General features: G+C 45.3%; 1 pseudogene; it reads right to left on the reverse strand.

The window, feature by feature from the left end:
* Nucleotides 1-5,084: 5,084 nt before the first annotated feature.
* On the reverse strand, nt 5,085-5,405 carry LOC105718313 (cytochrome c oxidase subunit 6A1, mitochondrial-like; annotated as a pseudogene).
* Nucleotides 5,406-16,145: the final 10,740 nt, after the last annotated feature.

Here is a 16,145-nt window from a genome sequence, read left to right on the forward strand (position 1 = left end):
GCCTCGCTCTCCCAAAGTGCTGGGATTACAGACATGAACCATCGCGCTTGGCCAGATGCATTTCCTTAGTGGGATGGGAGGGAGAGTAGCTCTGTAGCCCTGAGTAGATAGACACTGCCTAGTGGGCTCAAATTAGTCATCCTGGTTAATTTCTTCTAAAATTATATAATTCTCTATAATTTGAGGTCCAGATAGTAAAATAGATGCTGATCTTTAGTACAAACCAGTCGAATGATTTGTTTGACCAGTAAAGTATTTTTATTTAAAATTTTATTTTTATCAAGTCAAATGGTAGAATTAGACTTCTGATGAAAAACAGCCAACTATGGCTGGACGTGGTGGCTCATGCCTGTAATCCCAGCATTTTGGGAGGCCAAGTCGGGCGGATCACGAGGTCAGGAGATTGAGACCATCCTGGCCAACATGGTGAAACCCTGTCTCTACTAAAAATACAAAAAATTAGCTGGGCATAGTGGTGCGTGCCTGTAGTCCCAGCTACTCGGGAGGCTGAGGCAGAAGAATTGCTTGAACCTGAGAGGCAGAGGTTGTGGTGATCACGCCCTGACTCCAGCCTGGCGACAGAGCGAGAATCCGTCTAAAAAACAAAAAAACCACAACAACAAACCCAGCAGCCTCCTACTTCATTTTTCTCCACTTCTAATATATTTCCTAAGGACAAAACCTTTCAATTCTTTGTTTTATTTCTTCTGTTGCTGAATTTACCTTGATGTTTTCTAAATGGCATACTTACACTTTTATTTCTTGATTTTCCTGTTTAGGACTCTATTGGCTACCTGTGAAAGATCCTCAGGTCAGCACTTACATGATAAATTTCCCTACTCCCTTTCCTCCCAATATAGTTACTGTGTTAGTTCATTCTCACACTGCTATGAAGAAATACCCCAGACTGGGTAATTAATAAAGGAAATAGGTTTAACTGACTCCGTTCTGCATGGGTGGGGAGGCCTCAGGAAACTTACAATCGTGGCAGAAGGCACCTCTTCGCAGGGTGGTGAGAGAATAAGTGCCCGCAGGGGAAATGCCAGACGCTTATAAAACCATCAGATCTCATGAGAACTCGCTCACTGTCACAAGAATAACACAGGGGAAACTGCCCCTGTGACTCAGTGACTTCCCACCAGGTTCCTCCAACCACATGTGGGGATTATGGGGATTCTAATTCAAGATGAGATTCGGGGTGTGTGGACACAACCAAACCGCATCCGTTAGCATCATTTTTGTCAGGTCAGTGCTCAGTGTTTGCATTACTACAACAATGTAAACATTATTTACAGCTGACCCAAGCACTGTGCTTTGCTGGCCTCTTTTTTTCTTGTAGACTCTTTTGTTTTCCCTGAAGTTAATGATTACCTCTTTGTTAAAAAAAAAAAAAGTTTTTTTTTTTGAGACAGAGTCTCACTCTATCACCCAAGCTGGAGTGCAGTGGCGTGATCTCGGGTCACTGCAACCTCTGTCTCCTAGGTTCAAGTGATTCTTCTGCCTTAGCCTCCCGAGTAGCTGGGATTACAGGCATGCACCACCACACCCAGCTAATTTTTGTATTTTCAGTAGAGACAGGGTTTCACCACGTTGGCCAGTCTGGTCTCTAACTCCTGACCTCAAATGATCCACCCGCCTCGGCCTCCCAAAATGCTGGGATTACAGGCGTAAGCCACCATGGCCAGTCCCCCCAAGTTTTTTTACTTCCTTTTTAATGTACCTATTAATGATTCATTCCTAAATTCTGCAGAGTCAAAAATCTTCTCTATCTTTATTCAACATATTGATTTCATTATGGCCTGGAGGCATTCTTCCTGGAGAGCATTATCCTTCTGCTCAATGTAGACCAATTGTTCTTGAAGCCTGCTGCACAGCTCTCATCTCAGAATTTCTCTTCACCATTACCCTGAGGATTTCTTTTTCTTTCTTTCGTTTCTTTCTTTCTTTCTTTCTTTTTTTCTTCAGATGGAGTTTTGTTCTTGTTGCCCAGGCTGGAGTGCAATGATGTGATTTCAGCTCACTGCAACCTCTGCCTCCCAGGTTCAAGCGATTCTCCTGCCTCAGCCTCCCAAGTAGCTGGGATTACAGGCATGCATCACCACACCCGGCTAATTTTTTGTATTTTTAGTAGAGATGGGGTTTCATCATATTGGCCAGGGTGGTCTCGAACTCCCGACCTCAGGTGATCCACCCACCTCAGCCTCCCAAACCGCTGGGATTACAGGTGTGAGCCACCGCACCTGACCTACCCTGAGGATTTCTTGCTTGCTTCCCAGTGTTTGTCTTCTGTTTGCTTTCTCTTTCTCTGTCTGGCTTTCTTCTTTGTTTTGGTGGAGCATCACCTCCAGGAGTTTCTTGAGAAAGGGTATGTGGTAGCCAGCCTCCAAGGTGAGCCCTAACAAACCCCATCTCTTGGTATTCACACCCTGCACAGCCCCTCCCACATTGTACCAGGATTGATCTGTATGATCAATGAATATGGTGGATGATGGTGTGTCACTTCAGAGATTAGGATATAAAAAGCACTGTACCTTTTATCTTGGAGGATCTCTCCACCCTCCCTTCCCTTCCTCTCACCTCCTCTCTCCTCTCTTCCCCCCTCTTCTTTCGAGGAAAGGTCGTGAGCCCCGTCTTGAGCAGTCCTATAGGATGGGAAGGTGGAGCCTCCAGCCAACAACCGCAGGAATGAGCTTGAAGGTGGATTCTTTAGCCTCTGTCAAGACTCAGATGGCTGTGTCCCCATCCAAACCTCATCTTGAATTGTAGCTCCCATAATTCCCACGTGCTGTGGGAGGGACTCATGGGAGATAACTGAATCATGGGGGAGGTTTTCCCCATGCTGTTCTCGTGGTAGTGAATAAGTCTCACCAGATCTGATTGTTTTTTAAGGGGTTTCGCCTTTCGCTTGGCTCTCATTCTCTCTTGCCTGCCGCCGTGTAAGACATGCCTTTTGCCTTCCACCATGATTGTGAGGCCTCCCCAGCCACGTGGAACTGTGAATCCATTAAACTTCTTTTTCTTTATAAATCACCCAGTCTCAGGTATATCTTTATCAGCAATGTGAAAACAGACTAATGCGCTCCCTCATGACAAATCCAAAACCAAACCACACAGTGAAGCCGCTGCCAGCTAAGCCACTCTCAAATTTCTTTCTCATAGAAAATAGATAACGAATGTCCATTTTTTAAACCACCAAAATTTGGTGTGACTTGTTATACAGAAATAGATAAGACAGAGGCAAATCTTTTAACACTGGGCTTCTGTAAAAATGTGTTTATTATGCCCTCACTTCTGACTGATGGTTTAACTGTGCATAGAATTCTGTTCACCCATTGGAAATCCTCTTCCCTCAGAGTCTTAGACATTGATCCGTTGTATCCTGGCTTACAGTGTTGATGCGGGTGTGTCCAGTGTCTTTTCCCAAAACCTTTTTATTTATTTATTTATTTATTTATTTATTTATTTTTGAGACGGAGTCTCGCTCTTGTTACCCAGTCTGGAGTGCAATGGCGCGATCTCGGCTCACCGCAACCTCCGCCTCCTGGGTTCAGGCAATTCTCCTGCCTCAGCCTCCTGAGTAGCTGGGATTACAGGCATGTGCCACCATGCCCAGCTAATTTTTGGTATTTTTAGTAGAGACGGGGTTTCACCATGTTGACCAGGATGGTCTCGATCTCTTGACCTCGTGATCCACCCGCCTCGGCCTCCCAAAGTGCTGGGATTACAGGTGTGAGCCACCGCGCCCGGCCCCCCAAAACCTTTTAAAATCTTGTCTTCATTACAGTTGTGACAAAATTTCGTTGGGCTCTGCTTTGGTGTGAATAGATTTTTTCTTTTATCATTTGTGTGTTTTGCATTCAGTGAGCTATTTTAATCTGGAAACATATATCTCTTATTTTTAAAAGATGTTGTTGCATTAATTTTTTTTTAATTACTCCACTTCTGTTGTCACTGGTCTCTCTTTCCGGCACTTCTATTACTCAGACCAGTCCTCTGATTCCCGTGGCTTTTCCCTGTTCTTTTCTATCTTTTTGTCATTTTGTTTGACTTTGTGGGTGATATTTCTAACCATTCTATTGAATTTTTAATTTCAACAATTGTATTTTTTTTTTTCTTTTTTTGAGATGCAGTCTCACTCTGCCACTCAGGCTGGAGTGCAGTGGCGCCATCTGGGCTCACTGCAACCTCCACCTCCCAGGTTCAACTGATTCTCAGGCCTCAGTAGCTGGGATTACAGCTGTGTGCCACCATGCCTGGCTAATTTTTATGTGTTTAGTAGAGGTGGAGTTTCACCATGTTGGCCAGGCCGGTCTTGAGCTTCTGACCTTAAGGAATCTGCCTGCCTTGGCCTCCCAAAGTGCTCAGATTACAGGCGTGGGCCACCATGCATGGCCGCTAATGAATTTTTTTATTTCAGCTATTGTGTGTTTAAGCACTTGTTCTGGTCTCTAAACACTCTCTTTTTGTAGCCTTCTGCTCTTATTTCATGGATGTAATATTTTAATCTCAAGTTTCTACACACTTCACTTATTTTTCACTTTCTTCTACTTCGTGATGATCTGTTTCCTTTAGATTCCTTTATCCCACTTATTTTTAAGGATTTATTTTCGTTTTCTTTCACTTTTTGTTCATGTTTTCTTCATCTTATTGATTTTTTTCTGTCTTTCAAGATTTTCCACAGATGTCCTTGACTAATTATATTTAAGAGTAAAGCACTGAAATGCTTTTTGGAGGCTCTTTGTACACAGGTGTGGCTGTCATGTGGTGAATTTACTGAAGGATTGCCACATGGAGACCGGATTGTTTGATCAGAGAGCCTCCCTTAAATACTGATTGTTTTTATTGGTCTGGCAGCTTCCCCAGAATCCCCCAACCTGGCTCCTGCAGTTCTTTGTTTTTTGTAAGTTATTTAAGGCATCTCCTGCCATAAGCGAAGGGATGGAAGATCAGTATACCAACCATCATTTGATATAAGTAGAGAAGGTGAGCTTAAGGTCCCATGTCCTTTTTCTGATCTGTGTGCAGAGTAATGGTCCAAAGCAGTACTATGGTCCCCAGTGCCCCTGTAGTGGGCCAGATTCTCTTTATTCATCTTCGTAGCCAGTTGGAAGTGGATTCACATCAGGGTTTTATGGAATAGAGTGTGGTTACCATCTCCCCAGAGAAAGGGCTTGGACCCGATGGGGTAGAGATGCACTGGGTCTCTCGTGTTCTCCGTAGTGCGACTTCAGAAACACATTCAGCACGCTGACTGCCACCCTGGGGAGTGTGACGAAGTAGGTGAAGGCCTTCCACATGCTAGCTGAGCCCTCCTCGCCATGGGCGCCACTCTATATAGGCTGCCCCAGCTGAGGGTGAGACCAACCCTGCAGGCGAGAAACCCCAGACGTAGCAGCTGCTGCCATTTTCAACCTTGACCAGCTCCAGCTTTATGAACCTGGCTGTCAGTGCTGTGTGTCGAGTAGGAGAAGATGGTTCAGGGTTTCACTATTTAGTTTGAAGATGTTCGTTTAATCTCCCCCCACCTTCCAGTGAACCTGTATCCCTCAGAGCTTGACTGTTTCAACCATTTCACAGAGTAAACCTTGTTTTTTGTTTTGGTTTGTTTTACCTTGGGGTAGAGGAGGCTTCACAGTGTGAGGGAGTGGACGTAAGGAGCTAACTGTTTGTTGTAAAGTCATTCAACCATCCTCCTCTTTCCGGTCCTACCTGGAGCCTCCAGTTCCTGGATCTTTTTGGAGTTCTGCAACTTTCTTTTGGGTTGGCTTTACCCATTTAACCTCGTGTTTTATTTTCTGTATTCTGCAAGTCATTCAACTCCTTGTCACTTTCCAACTTCCAACATTTCGTTGGCATTTTCTTGTCATTTCTTCTGTCGCTCTCTTTTTTCTTGTTTGCTTTTAAAAATATCTTTACTGTCATTTTAGAGGAGTTTGGAAGGAAGGAGAGAAAACTACGTGTTTACTCTGCCATATTTAACCAGGTGTCTTAAAAGGTAGTCTGCACTTGGATTTTGTTGCTCTGTGTGTGTGTGTGTCTGTGTGTGTGTGTGTGTGTGTGTGTTTAGCGTTTGTTTAATTGTTTTTAACCAGATAAGCATTATTGGCTTGGTTAGCTTTGGACTTAGTTATGGACTTGGGTAGCTACGTGTTACTGAGTTTGGATCAGCGCACTCCTTGGTTCCCACGTAAAGGATGACTTAGTGCCTACTTTGTAGCTTACATTCGTTACTTAACCTGGTAGTGGTGGGAATGGTGGCCACTGAATGGTTCACCCCAAAGTGTAATTGCCATAGTGCGGATCTTTTCAACCTGGACTGACTTATTCTCTGCTGAGCATAATCCTTTTCTGGAAACTGGGACGGTGACTGGCAAAGTGGAATGACTCCGCCAGACATGTGCGGTTGTAATTTCTTTCCAGTTAGGATACCTACAAGTAGCAGATGATTGTCACTTGGTCTTGCAGGGCCAAATGATGCAGTTTTTGGACCACTTCTTACTTCTTGAAACTCTCTTCCTCAAACCTTCCTTCCAGATTGTACCTTCTGTTTTCTTCCCCAGCCTCATCTGTCCGTATATTCACGTAACCAAATCTGCTTGAATAAGAACCGAATCCATCCACAATATAGACAGAGGGGCTATCATGGGAGCACAAAGGAAAGGCTTCTCCCAGCTTTGGGCTGGAGGTGGAGGCACTAGAGACGATGTTTAGAGCAGAGACTTGAAGGATGAGTAGGAAAATCGAGAGTAGAGAAGGAACTTACAAGCATTCTGAGCAGAGGGAACAGCATATGCAAAACCCCCGAGGTGAAGGAGAGCCTGGTGATAGGTGAAAAATCACGCTGATTGGGCCATAGGGTCAAGGGGGAGGGAGGGCAAGAGCTGAGGCTAGGACCCAGACTCCCAAGCTACGAGTCTAAGTTTTATGCTGAAGGATTGTAAGGAGGATTTTGAGGATTTTCACAGAAAATGATGTGATCAATTTCTTTCATGGAGATAACTGGCCTGAGTATGGAATAATGAATCAAAGGAGGGTAGCCCCGGTTAGAGGAGGAGGGCGGCCGGATCAAAGGCTGTTGGAGTAGTTCAGGAGAGAGCTGCTGAGGGTTGGACTTAAAGCAGTGGGTGTGAGACAAAGGCCATAAACTGAGGGGTTCGAGAGGGAAGAATCTGGAAACTTAGTGGCTTATTAGATTTAGGAAACAAGGGGGTGGGGGTACAGGAGGGAGGTGGGGATTCCTGGATTTCTGGCTTCGGTGACTGGATGTTCACCAAGAGAGGAACGAAGGGGAGGAGCACACACCCCATGGGCAGACAGGGTGGGTTCTGGTTGGGTTCTGCTGAGATTCGGATACCCACAGGATGGCTGGAAAATAGTTTGATCTATCAGTTGAGTTACTTTGGGAGAAAAAAAAAAACTGGAGCTAGTCATTTAATAGACATTTAAGTTTGGGACGTTCGGTTTTTTGTTGTGGTGGTGGCGGTTGTTTTGAGACAAGTTCTTCCCCTGTCCCCCAGGCTGGAATGCAGTGGTGTGATCACAGCTCACTCAAGCCTCAGCCTTACCAGGCTCACGTGATCCTCCCACTTTAGCCTCCCAAGCAGCTGGGATTACAGGTGTGCACCACCATGCCTGGCTAACTTTTATATTTTTTGTAGAGAGAGGCTTTTGCTATGTTGCCCAGGCTGGTTTCAAACTCCTGGGCTCGAGCGATCTTTCGGCCTCAGCCTCCCAAAGTGCTGAGATTACAAGCATGAGCCACTGCACCTGGCCAAGTCTGGGAGTTTTTATTCATGGGTGATAGGTGGAAGGGACAGAATAAATGAGATCACCCAGAAAGAATGTAAGGGTGAGAAGGAGAGAGGGTGGGGAATGCTGACATTTAAATGATGTCACACACACACACACACACACACACGCACACACACGGAGAGTGAGAGTGTGAGTGTGTAGCAGGAAGGGAATCCTGACTGGCAAGAGGAGAGAGGGTCTCACAGGTAGGGGCATTAGGGAAGTAAGGTTATGGAAGAGGAGAACTGAAAAGTGAATGTCGTATTGAACATCCAGGATGTCACTGGGGCCTGGCAAAGTGGCATGGGCAGAAGGCGGATGGCAGCGTGTTGAGGAGGAAGGCGGCTTGGATGAGAGGTGTTGGAGATGGCAAGTGGATCAGTTCTTTCCAGAAGCTTAGTTGAGAAAAGGAGGGAAACAGCAATGGTTAGTTAGAGGAAAGCATATGGCCGAAAGCAGTTTTTAAAAGGTGGTAAATGTTATCTATATAATGACAGAGAGAGAGAGAGAGAGAGACAGAGAGAGGGAGGCAGCAAGGGGGGCTTCCTTTGCATTGTGTTTGGAGATGCTCATTCAAACGGAGTGACCGCAGGCATCGGCAGCGGGTGGGTGTGGCGGTGGACGTGGATGGGTACGGGGTGCTTGTGGAAGGAGCAGGAAGAATTTGAGAGCTCTGTGTCTCGGGACCATCCATACAACAGATTCTTTCTGGGCGTTTACTCAGTTCCAGACCCTGTATTTCTTGCTGGGAATAGGGAGATGAAAAACACAACCCCAACCTTGGGAAAGCACACCGCTCATAAGGAAGCTAGACATAGGTTTACCAAAAAATGTTGGGGGACTCCTGCCCCAGCGGAGTGGGTGTCAGGAGGTGACTCTAGGGCTCACCCCAGAGCCAGATCTGAAAGGATGAGAAATAATTTTTTTGGGTGGACAAAGTGAGACGGGTGTACATGGCTGTGCAGTTTAACCACAAATCTCTAAGAGGCACCTTTGCATGCCGATTGGGCCCTGCACTAGTCACACTGGATTCAAGGCCAATAAGATGCCACTCCTGCCCAGTGGTATACAGTATCCGGCGGAGGAGACAAGCAGATGGTTTTGATGTCATATGCTAAGTCTGGGGACGTAGAAGGTAGTTTCTTGTAGAAGGAAACAGAATATGGGAGAAGGAAAGGCAGGCAGGGCAAGGGCCTTAGGTGCTGTTGCGGGTTGCATTGCATCCCACAAGATATTTTGAAGTTCTAACCCCTAGTTCCTGTGAATGTGATCTTATCTGAAAATAGGGGTTTAGGCCAGGTGTGGTGGCTCATGCCTGTAATTCCAGCGCTTTGGGAGGCTGAGGCGGGTGGATTGCTTGAGGTCAGGAGTTCACGACCAGCCTGACCAACATGGTGAAACCCTGTCTCTACTAAAAAAAAAAAAAAAAAAAAATTCGCTGGGCGTGGTGGTGGGTGCCTATAATCTCAGCTACTCAGGAGCCTGAGGCAGGAGAATCACTTGAATCTGGGAGGTGGAGGTTGCAGTGAGCACCGATGCACTCCAGCCTGGGTGACAGAACGAGACTCTGTCTCAAAAAAAAGAGAAAAACACACACCAGTCAAACACTGGGTGATTCTCTTACACAGTGGTGTCTGGCCCTCCAGTCTTTCTTATAGGTGGTTGTAGCTTCCTAGAAATACACCCCCTTCCTCCAAGTGTACCCAGTGGCTTGATTTCCACAGCCTCCTCCCCATCCCTGGTTCTCCACTTGCTTTGTGAGACTCTGGACCCATCTGTGTGATCTTCCAGCCAGCCTGCTCCCTCCCTCCCTCCCTCATTCCTTTTACGGGAATCACCGTCTTTGGGGGACACATTGTAAGCAGATAATGCCACGTGCTTTGCTGACATCAGTTACTACTCCATCTTCGTCTTTCCTGTGCTTCTTCTCCCTCCCCTAGGACTAGAAAGTGGCATCTTCTGTATTAATATTTTAAAATTTAGGCACAGAAAATGAAACATTCAAAGACTTGGGAATCCCACTGCAAATTGAAAATGAAACAGTCCTATGGGGGTTATTCCCCTTTCTACCCCTCCTCCCCTTGTAGAGATGGCCTGAAGTCCACAAGCAATCTGTATCCAATCTCTCCTTAAACCCTCAGAGGCTGGCACTGCCCCCCTTCCTCTACCCCATGTTGCCGATGTCACCTGTAACGACTAAAGAGAGTAATGGCTGTATTTGGGGATAATAAACATCAGCTGCTTTGGAACCGAGACCAAATCCTGTTTCCATGCAAATGTGGTTTGTAATAAAAGCCTGCCAGGATGGAAGTACAGGGGCTGCTCTTCCCAGCACATTGCTCCCTTTGACAGAGCATTCTTCAAAGTTATCCCAGGAGTGATCAAAGCAGAGCAGCGCAGCAGCTGTTGAAAGGGTTCGCCTCTAAAGGATTTGGATGTGTGGCCAGTTCTGTAATTAACAAGTGACAGGGCAGCAGGGAGCTGTGCAGGGTAGCTTAAATATCGTAAAACACGAGGTAGGATAGCAGCACTCCTTTGCTTTCTCAACATAGAATAGGCAAAGCCGTATTCTAAAGTAGCATTTGAAGTCGTATGTTTCATCATCCCACCTGGCAGAATGAGCTCTTTGCAGATTCTCAACTCTGAAGTGCTCAGAGATTGGGTGAAGGAGGAGGAGATGCAGATATTTGCTGTGTGCCTTCTCTGTGCCTGGCCTGACTACAGGACTCAGGGGGTAGAGTCCTATTTAATCCTCAAAGAACACAGAAAGCTGTCTTCCTGGGAGGCGTAACTTCCCACCTCCACTCTGGAGAGGTCAGTAACCTCCTTAAGTTCTCGAAGCTGTGTAACGCGTAATTGGAGTCACTTTCTAAAACCCCAGTTCTTTTTTTCTCTAAGCTTTATTGAAGTGTCATTAACGGATAAAACTTGTATATATTTCAGGTGTATAATGTGATTTGCTTTTTGCATACGTTGTGAAATGATTACCACCATCAACTTAATGAGCACATTCATCACCTCACAGTTACCTTTTGTTTTTTTTGTTTATTGTTGTTTTTGTTGTTTTGAGACAGAGTCTCACTCAGTAGCCCAGGCTGGAGTGCAGTGGCGCAATCTCGGCTCCCTGCAACCTCCACCTCCCAGGTTCAAGCCATTCTCCTGCCTCAGCCTCCTGAGTAGCTGGGACTACAGGTGCCCACCAACATGCCAGGCTAATTTTTGTATTTTTAGTAGAGACTGGGTTTCACCGTGTTGGCCAGGCTGGTCTTCAACTCCTGACCTCAAGTGATGTGCCTGCCTCGGCCTCTCAAAGTGTTGGGATCACAGGCATGAGCCACCGTGTCCAGCCTACCTTTTGTTTTTAATGGCGAGGACACTTAAGGTCTATGCTCTCTGAAGCCCAAGCTCTTTTCCTACACTATTGCCTACTTTCCCTGGTCACTGAAGGAGCGCAGGGAGAGAGTCAAGGTTGTCCCAGAAGAGGGAATATAATTACTTCCAGGCTAATGGATGGACCCCAGCACTACCTGAAAACAGAACTAGGGTTCCAAGAAGCAGGGTTGAAGCAGGACAAGACCCCTCAGGGCTCTGAGAGTCGGAGGTGCTTCTGGAAGAGGGTGTGGTCCAAGAAGAAGAGAATAGTGCTTTGTGGGGAAGTGGCAAACAGATGGTCCCGGCGCCATGTCAACTTCATCCTCCTGACCAGCTGTCACTAGGAAAATGTGCCCTAGGCTGGAAAGGGAGCCAAAGGAAGGAGGGGAGAGAAATTCAGACATAAACATGAGCTTCCAGAGCTTCATTATTTTTCATTCTCCTCCTGCCTCCACTTCTAAATGACAGTGGTCTTCAAGGGGTACAGACAGCAGGCAAGAGCCTCCTGAGTAGCTGGGATTACAGGTGCCTTCCAAGCGAGAGCCTTCCAGGTCAACCATACATGTCTCTGTTACCATGGGGAGTCTCGCTCTGTTGCCCAAGTTGAAGTGCAATGACGTAATCTAGGCTCACTGCAACTTCCGCCTCCCAGGTTCAAGTGATTCTCCTGCCTCAGCCTTCCCAGTAGCTGGGACTACAGGCATGTGCTACCACGCCCAGCTGATTTTTGTATTTTTGGTAGAGACAGGGTTTCTCCGTTTTGGCCAGGCTGGTCTTGAACTCCTGACCTCAGATGGTCCACCTGCTTTGGCCTCCCAAAGTGCTGGGATTCCAGACGTGAGCCACCGTGCCCAGCCCAGATGTGGCAGCTGTTGGACTGAGGTTTGCATCTGTAGTCAATGATTTGTTTGTTGCACCCTCGCTTACACCCACTGCTGGGTCATCCCCTGAGGTCCATCTGTGTGGGCTGCTGTTTGCATTTGCTAGCACTGGGCTGATATCTGGCCAGTAGGTAATTGCAGGACCCAAAGGGACTGCCTGTCTCACAGCAGTATTGCCAGGCACCACAGCATGAGTTTCCCACAGATCTGACTTCAGCCGTTAAGCTCCTTGTAAAGCCGCGTCTCTGTCCAGCAGGCTGCGAGCCAAATCAGAGACAATGTGACACCACTCCTGGGACCGATCACAGGGTATGTGGTCAAAAGCACTTTGATTGAGAAGACAATTATTTTCTTCCAGCACTGTGTATGTGTGCTGTATGTGGTGCACCTTTGAATCAATGGGTGGGGGCAATTTCACAATATTTTACAGATGTTTTCAAAAAGGATTTTTGACTTTTATAAGTGTTTTTTTTAAATACTGTCTCCCTGTCTTAAAATTTCTGATCAAAAAAGTTGTTTGCAAATCATTCCTGCTCTGTGCTGTTGGTAATTATTGCATTTGGAGACCACCTTGATGTCCAGTGATAGTGGTTTGATGAAATGTACCAATGCAAGGACAGGATCTGAAATAACAGCTAGTGTTTCTGGAAGCTCACTGTGCACCAGGCGTGTGCTAAGGGCTGTCGGCCTTATTTCAATCAATCTGAATAACCTTATGAAGGAAGGGACATTAATATCCCTTTTCTTTTTTTCTTTTTATTTATTTATTTATTTTTTAAAGGCAAGGTTTTACCATGTTGGTCAGGCTGGTCTTGAACTCCCGACCTCAGGTGATCTGCCCGCCTTGGCCTCCAAAGTGCTTGGATTACAGGCGTGAACCACCAGGCCCGGCCTAATATCCCTTTTCACAAATGGAAACACCGAGGGTAGAGAGATGGAGGAATTTTCCTAAGGTCATGAGGGTTTAGATGTGGCTTTTTTATTTTTATTTTTTGAGACAGAGTCTTGCTCTGTTGCCCAGGCTGGAGTGCAGTGGCACAATCTCAGCTCACTGCAACTTCCGCCTCCCGGGTTCAAACGATTCTCCTGCTTCAGCCTCCCGAGTGGCTGAGACTACAGGCGGTGTGCTACCACACTCAGCTGATTTTTGGTATTTTTGGTAGAGACACGGTTTCACCATGTTACAAAGTAATTTGTATACCAAGTGTGAGATATAAATATGTACCTTGTTATTATAACAACTTTGCAAATTTTACAAATCAGTGAAGCATTGCCAAAACAGTAAAGCAGGAAGAATTGATTTAAAGTGAGTTGGAAATTTTTTAAACCATCCCCATCTCCTCATCTACTCAAAATTTAGATGCTTGTATTTTATTGTTTTCTCCCTATTGTTATATATTTTGGGGTTGAACTCCTGACCTCAGGTGATCCACCTGCCTTGGCTTCCGAAAGTGCTGGGATTACAGGCGTGAGCCACCTCTCCCAACCCAGACGCAGCGGTTTAACCCCAACGTATATGCTCAAAGCTACTGTCCTAGAGGTAAAGCTACTTGTCACTGGGTGGTGAGATTGTAGGCATTTTTATATTCATCTTGTTGTCTGTATTTTCTTACTTTTAATATTGCTTTTACAATAGGAAGAAAACCCAAAATATATAACAGTAGGGAGAAAACGTAAAACACAAGAATCTAAATTTTGAGTAGATGAGGAGATAGGGATAGTTTAAAAATTTTCCAACTCACTTTAAGTCAGTTATTCCTGCTTTACTGTTTCGGCGATACCTCACTAATTTTTTAAATTTGCAAAGTTATTATAATAACCAGGTATGTATTTGTATCTTACACTTGGTTGACAAAATACTTTGTAATTGACCCTAATTTGTTTTAACAAATTGGTGGACATTAACATTGTTTCTAATTTGTCCCTATTCTGTAGACGGAGTTGGAAATAATTAATCGGAAATAAATTAGAAGGTGCTGGGCGCTGTGGCTCACACCTGTAATCCCAGCACTTTGGGAGGCCAAGGCGGGCAGATCGCCTGAGGTCAACATGGCAAAACCCTATCTCTACTAAAAATACAAAAACTAGCTGGCCATGTTGGTGGGTACCTGTAATCCCAGCTACTCGGGAGGCTGAAGCAGAATTGCTCAAACCCGGGAGGTGGAGGTTGCAGTGAGCCAAGATTGTGCCACTGCACTCCAGCCTGGGTGACAGAATGAGACTCCATCTCAAGAAAAAAGGAAGGAACTAGAAGGGAAAACCACAAACTTGAGGGAAATTGAATGGTGGAAAAAATAGTGTTAATAAAGCCAGTTCAGCGTGTTCGGGAATTATGAATCCTTAGGGAAACACAGAGGCAGTAGTTTGGATTGCATTGCCTTCCTGACAAAACGACAGCCAGCCAGATTGCAGTGTGGTGGATATTTGTCTTTTTTGGTTGCCCACCATATGAATCATCTTATGGGGAATTTCCCATCTTATGAGATACAGCTCACCTCTGGAATAGCCAGGTTTCAGACTTCCCAGCCTCCTTTGCAACTGAGCAGGGATGCATGAGCTTAGAAATGCCGATCACATGCACCTGCACATGGCTTTGGATGAGAAGCTGGAGACAGAAAGAAGCAGCGACCACAATGTATCCATTCTTGAGCCAGGTGTGGTGGCTCATGCCTGTAATCCCAGCACTTTAGGAGGCTGAGGTAACTGCAGGACCCAGAGAGCAAGGCTTTGTCTCAAAAAAAAAAAAAAAAGAAAGAAAGAAAGAAACCTTTCCTGTGAAGGTGGTGGCAGCAGCAGTTGTGTCCAAATCCAGAAGACACATGGCAATGATTCTGAAACAGTATGGAGGGGTCCTAGTGCTGGTGATGCAGCCTGCAGCACTGACACCCTCAGAGTTGCAACACCACTATCCTCACTGGGTTAGTTTTATGGTGCAATTATGGGATTGCACCTGACTATTTACCGCTACGTGGTCGTTCTGTCCCTCCTGAGAAGTCTGCAAGTGATTCAATAACCATTTAATAAATTTCATTTCCATTTCAGTAAGTCAGAGTTAGTTTTTATTACATGCAAGTAAAAATTCTGATGGATGTACACGTTACTGTTGATTTCCATATATTTACCATGTATGCCTTTAATCCAATAGTGTCTGTTTTTTTTTGACAGTCTCGCTCTGCTGCCCAGGCTGGAGTGTAGTGGCGTGATCTCGGCTCACTGCAACCTCTGCCGCTCCTGGGTTCAGGCTATTCTCCTGCCTCAGCCTCCTCAGTAGCTGGAACTACAGGTGCCTATCACCACGCCTGGCTAAGTTTTGTATTTTTAGTAAAGTTGGGGTTTCACTATGTTGGCCAGGCTTGTTTCGAACTCCTGAGCTCAAGTGATCTGCCCACCTTGGCCTCCCAAAGTGTTGGGATTATAGGTGTGAGCCAGCGCCCCCAACCCCAATAGTGTCTTTATACTACAAAATGATTTTAGGATCAGAAAATGCATCTAGGATTAAAAGAGTTTTTCAGAAGCTTGGGGCTTTTAAAAATAATACAAGATATTTGCATAACTAATAATGTAAGATATTTACATGGATGATCTAAGCTTAAAATTTTATAGAAGTCATTAAAAAGGATCGGAGAGGGATCTTGTTTTTGTTAATAAATTGGGTCATATATTGAAGTTTCCAAAGGCCATGAAGGTTGGGATGAAAACATTACTTATAATGAATCTCATACTGAGTTATTTTCCCAAATGGCGGTACATTTACATAATAGCAGGAAGTCTTCTGATTTTCCATGTTGCTGTAATTCTAGCTCATTGAGTCCATTAGCATATCATTAATAACTCTTAGGTCAGCCATGCACCATTATTGAAATCTGTGTCTGGGGAATACTTAAGAGGAAGAAAACACCCTTTTTCCAGCCATCTTCCTTTTCCACACAGAAGTATCAAATCACATACAGATGTATTTAGGTCAAGGATTTTATGAGTTTTCTGACCATGTATTTTAATTGAGGTTTTATATGAGGTTAGGGAGAGGTGGGAGTTCTTGAGCCAGAATCTAGAATGCGGGGTGTTGTTCATATATAAGACAGTATCATTTCAGCAAAACTT

The sequence above is a fragment of the Aotus nancymaae genome, unplaced genomic scaffold, assembly GCF_030222135.1.
Source record: "Aotus nancymaae isolate 86718 unplaced genomic scaffold, 86718_ANA_hifiasm-v0.15.2.pri h1tg000089l, whole genome shotgun sequence".
NCBI lineage: Eukaryota > Metazoa > Chordata > Mammalia > Primates > Aotidae > Aotus > Aotus nancymaae.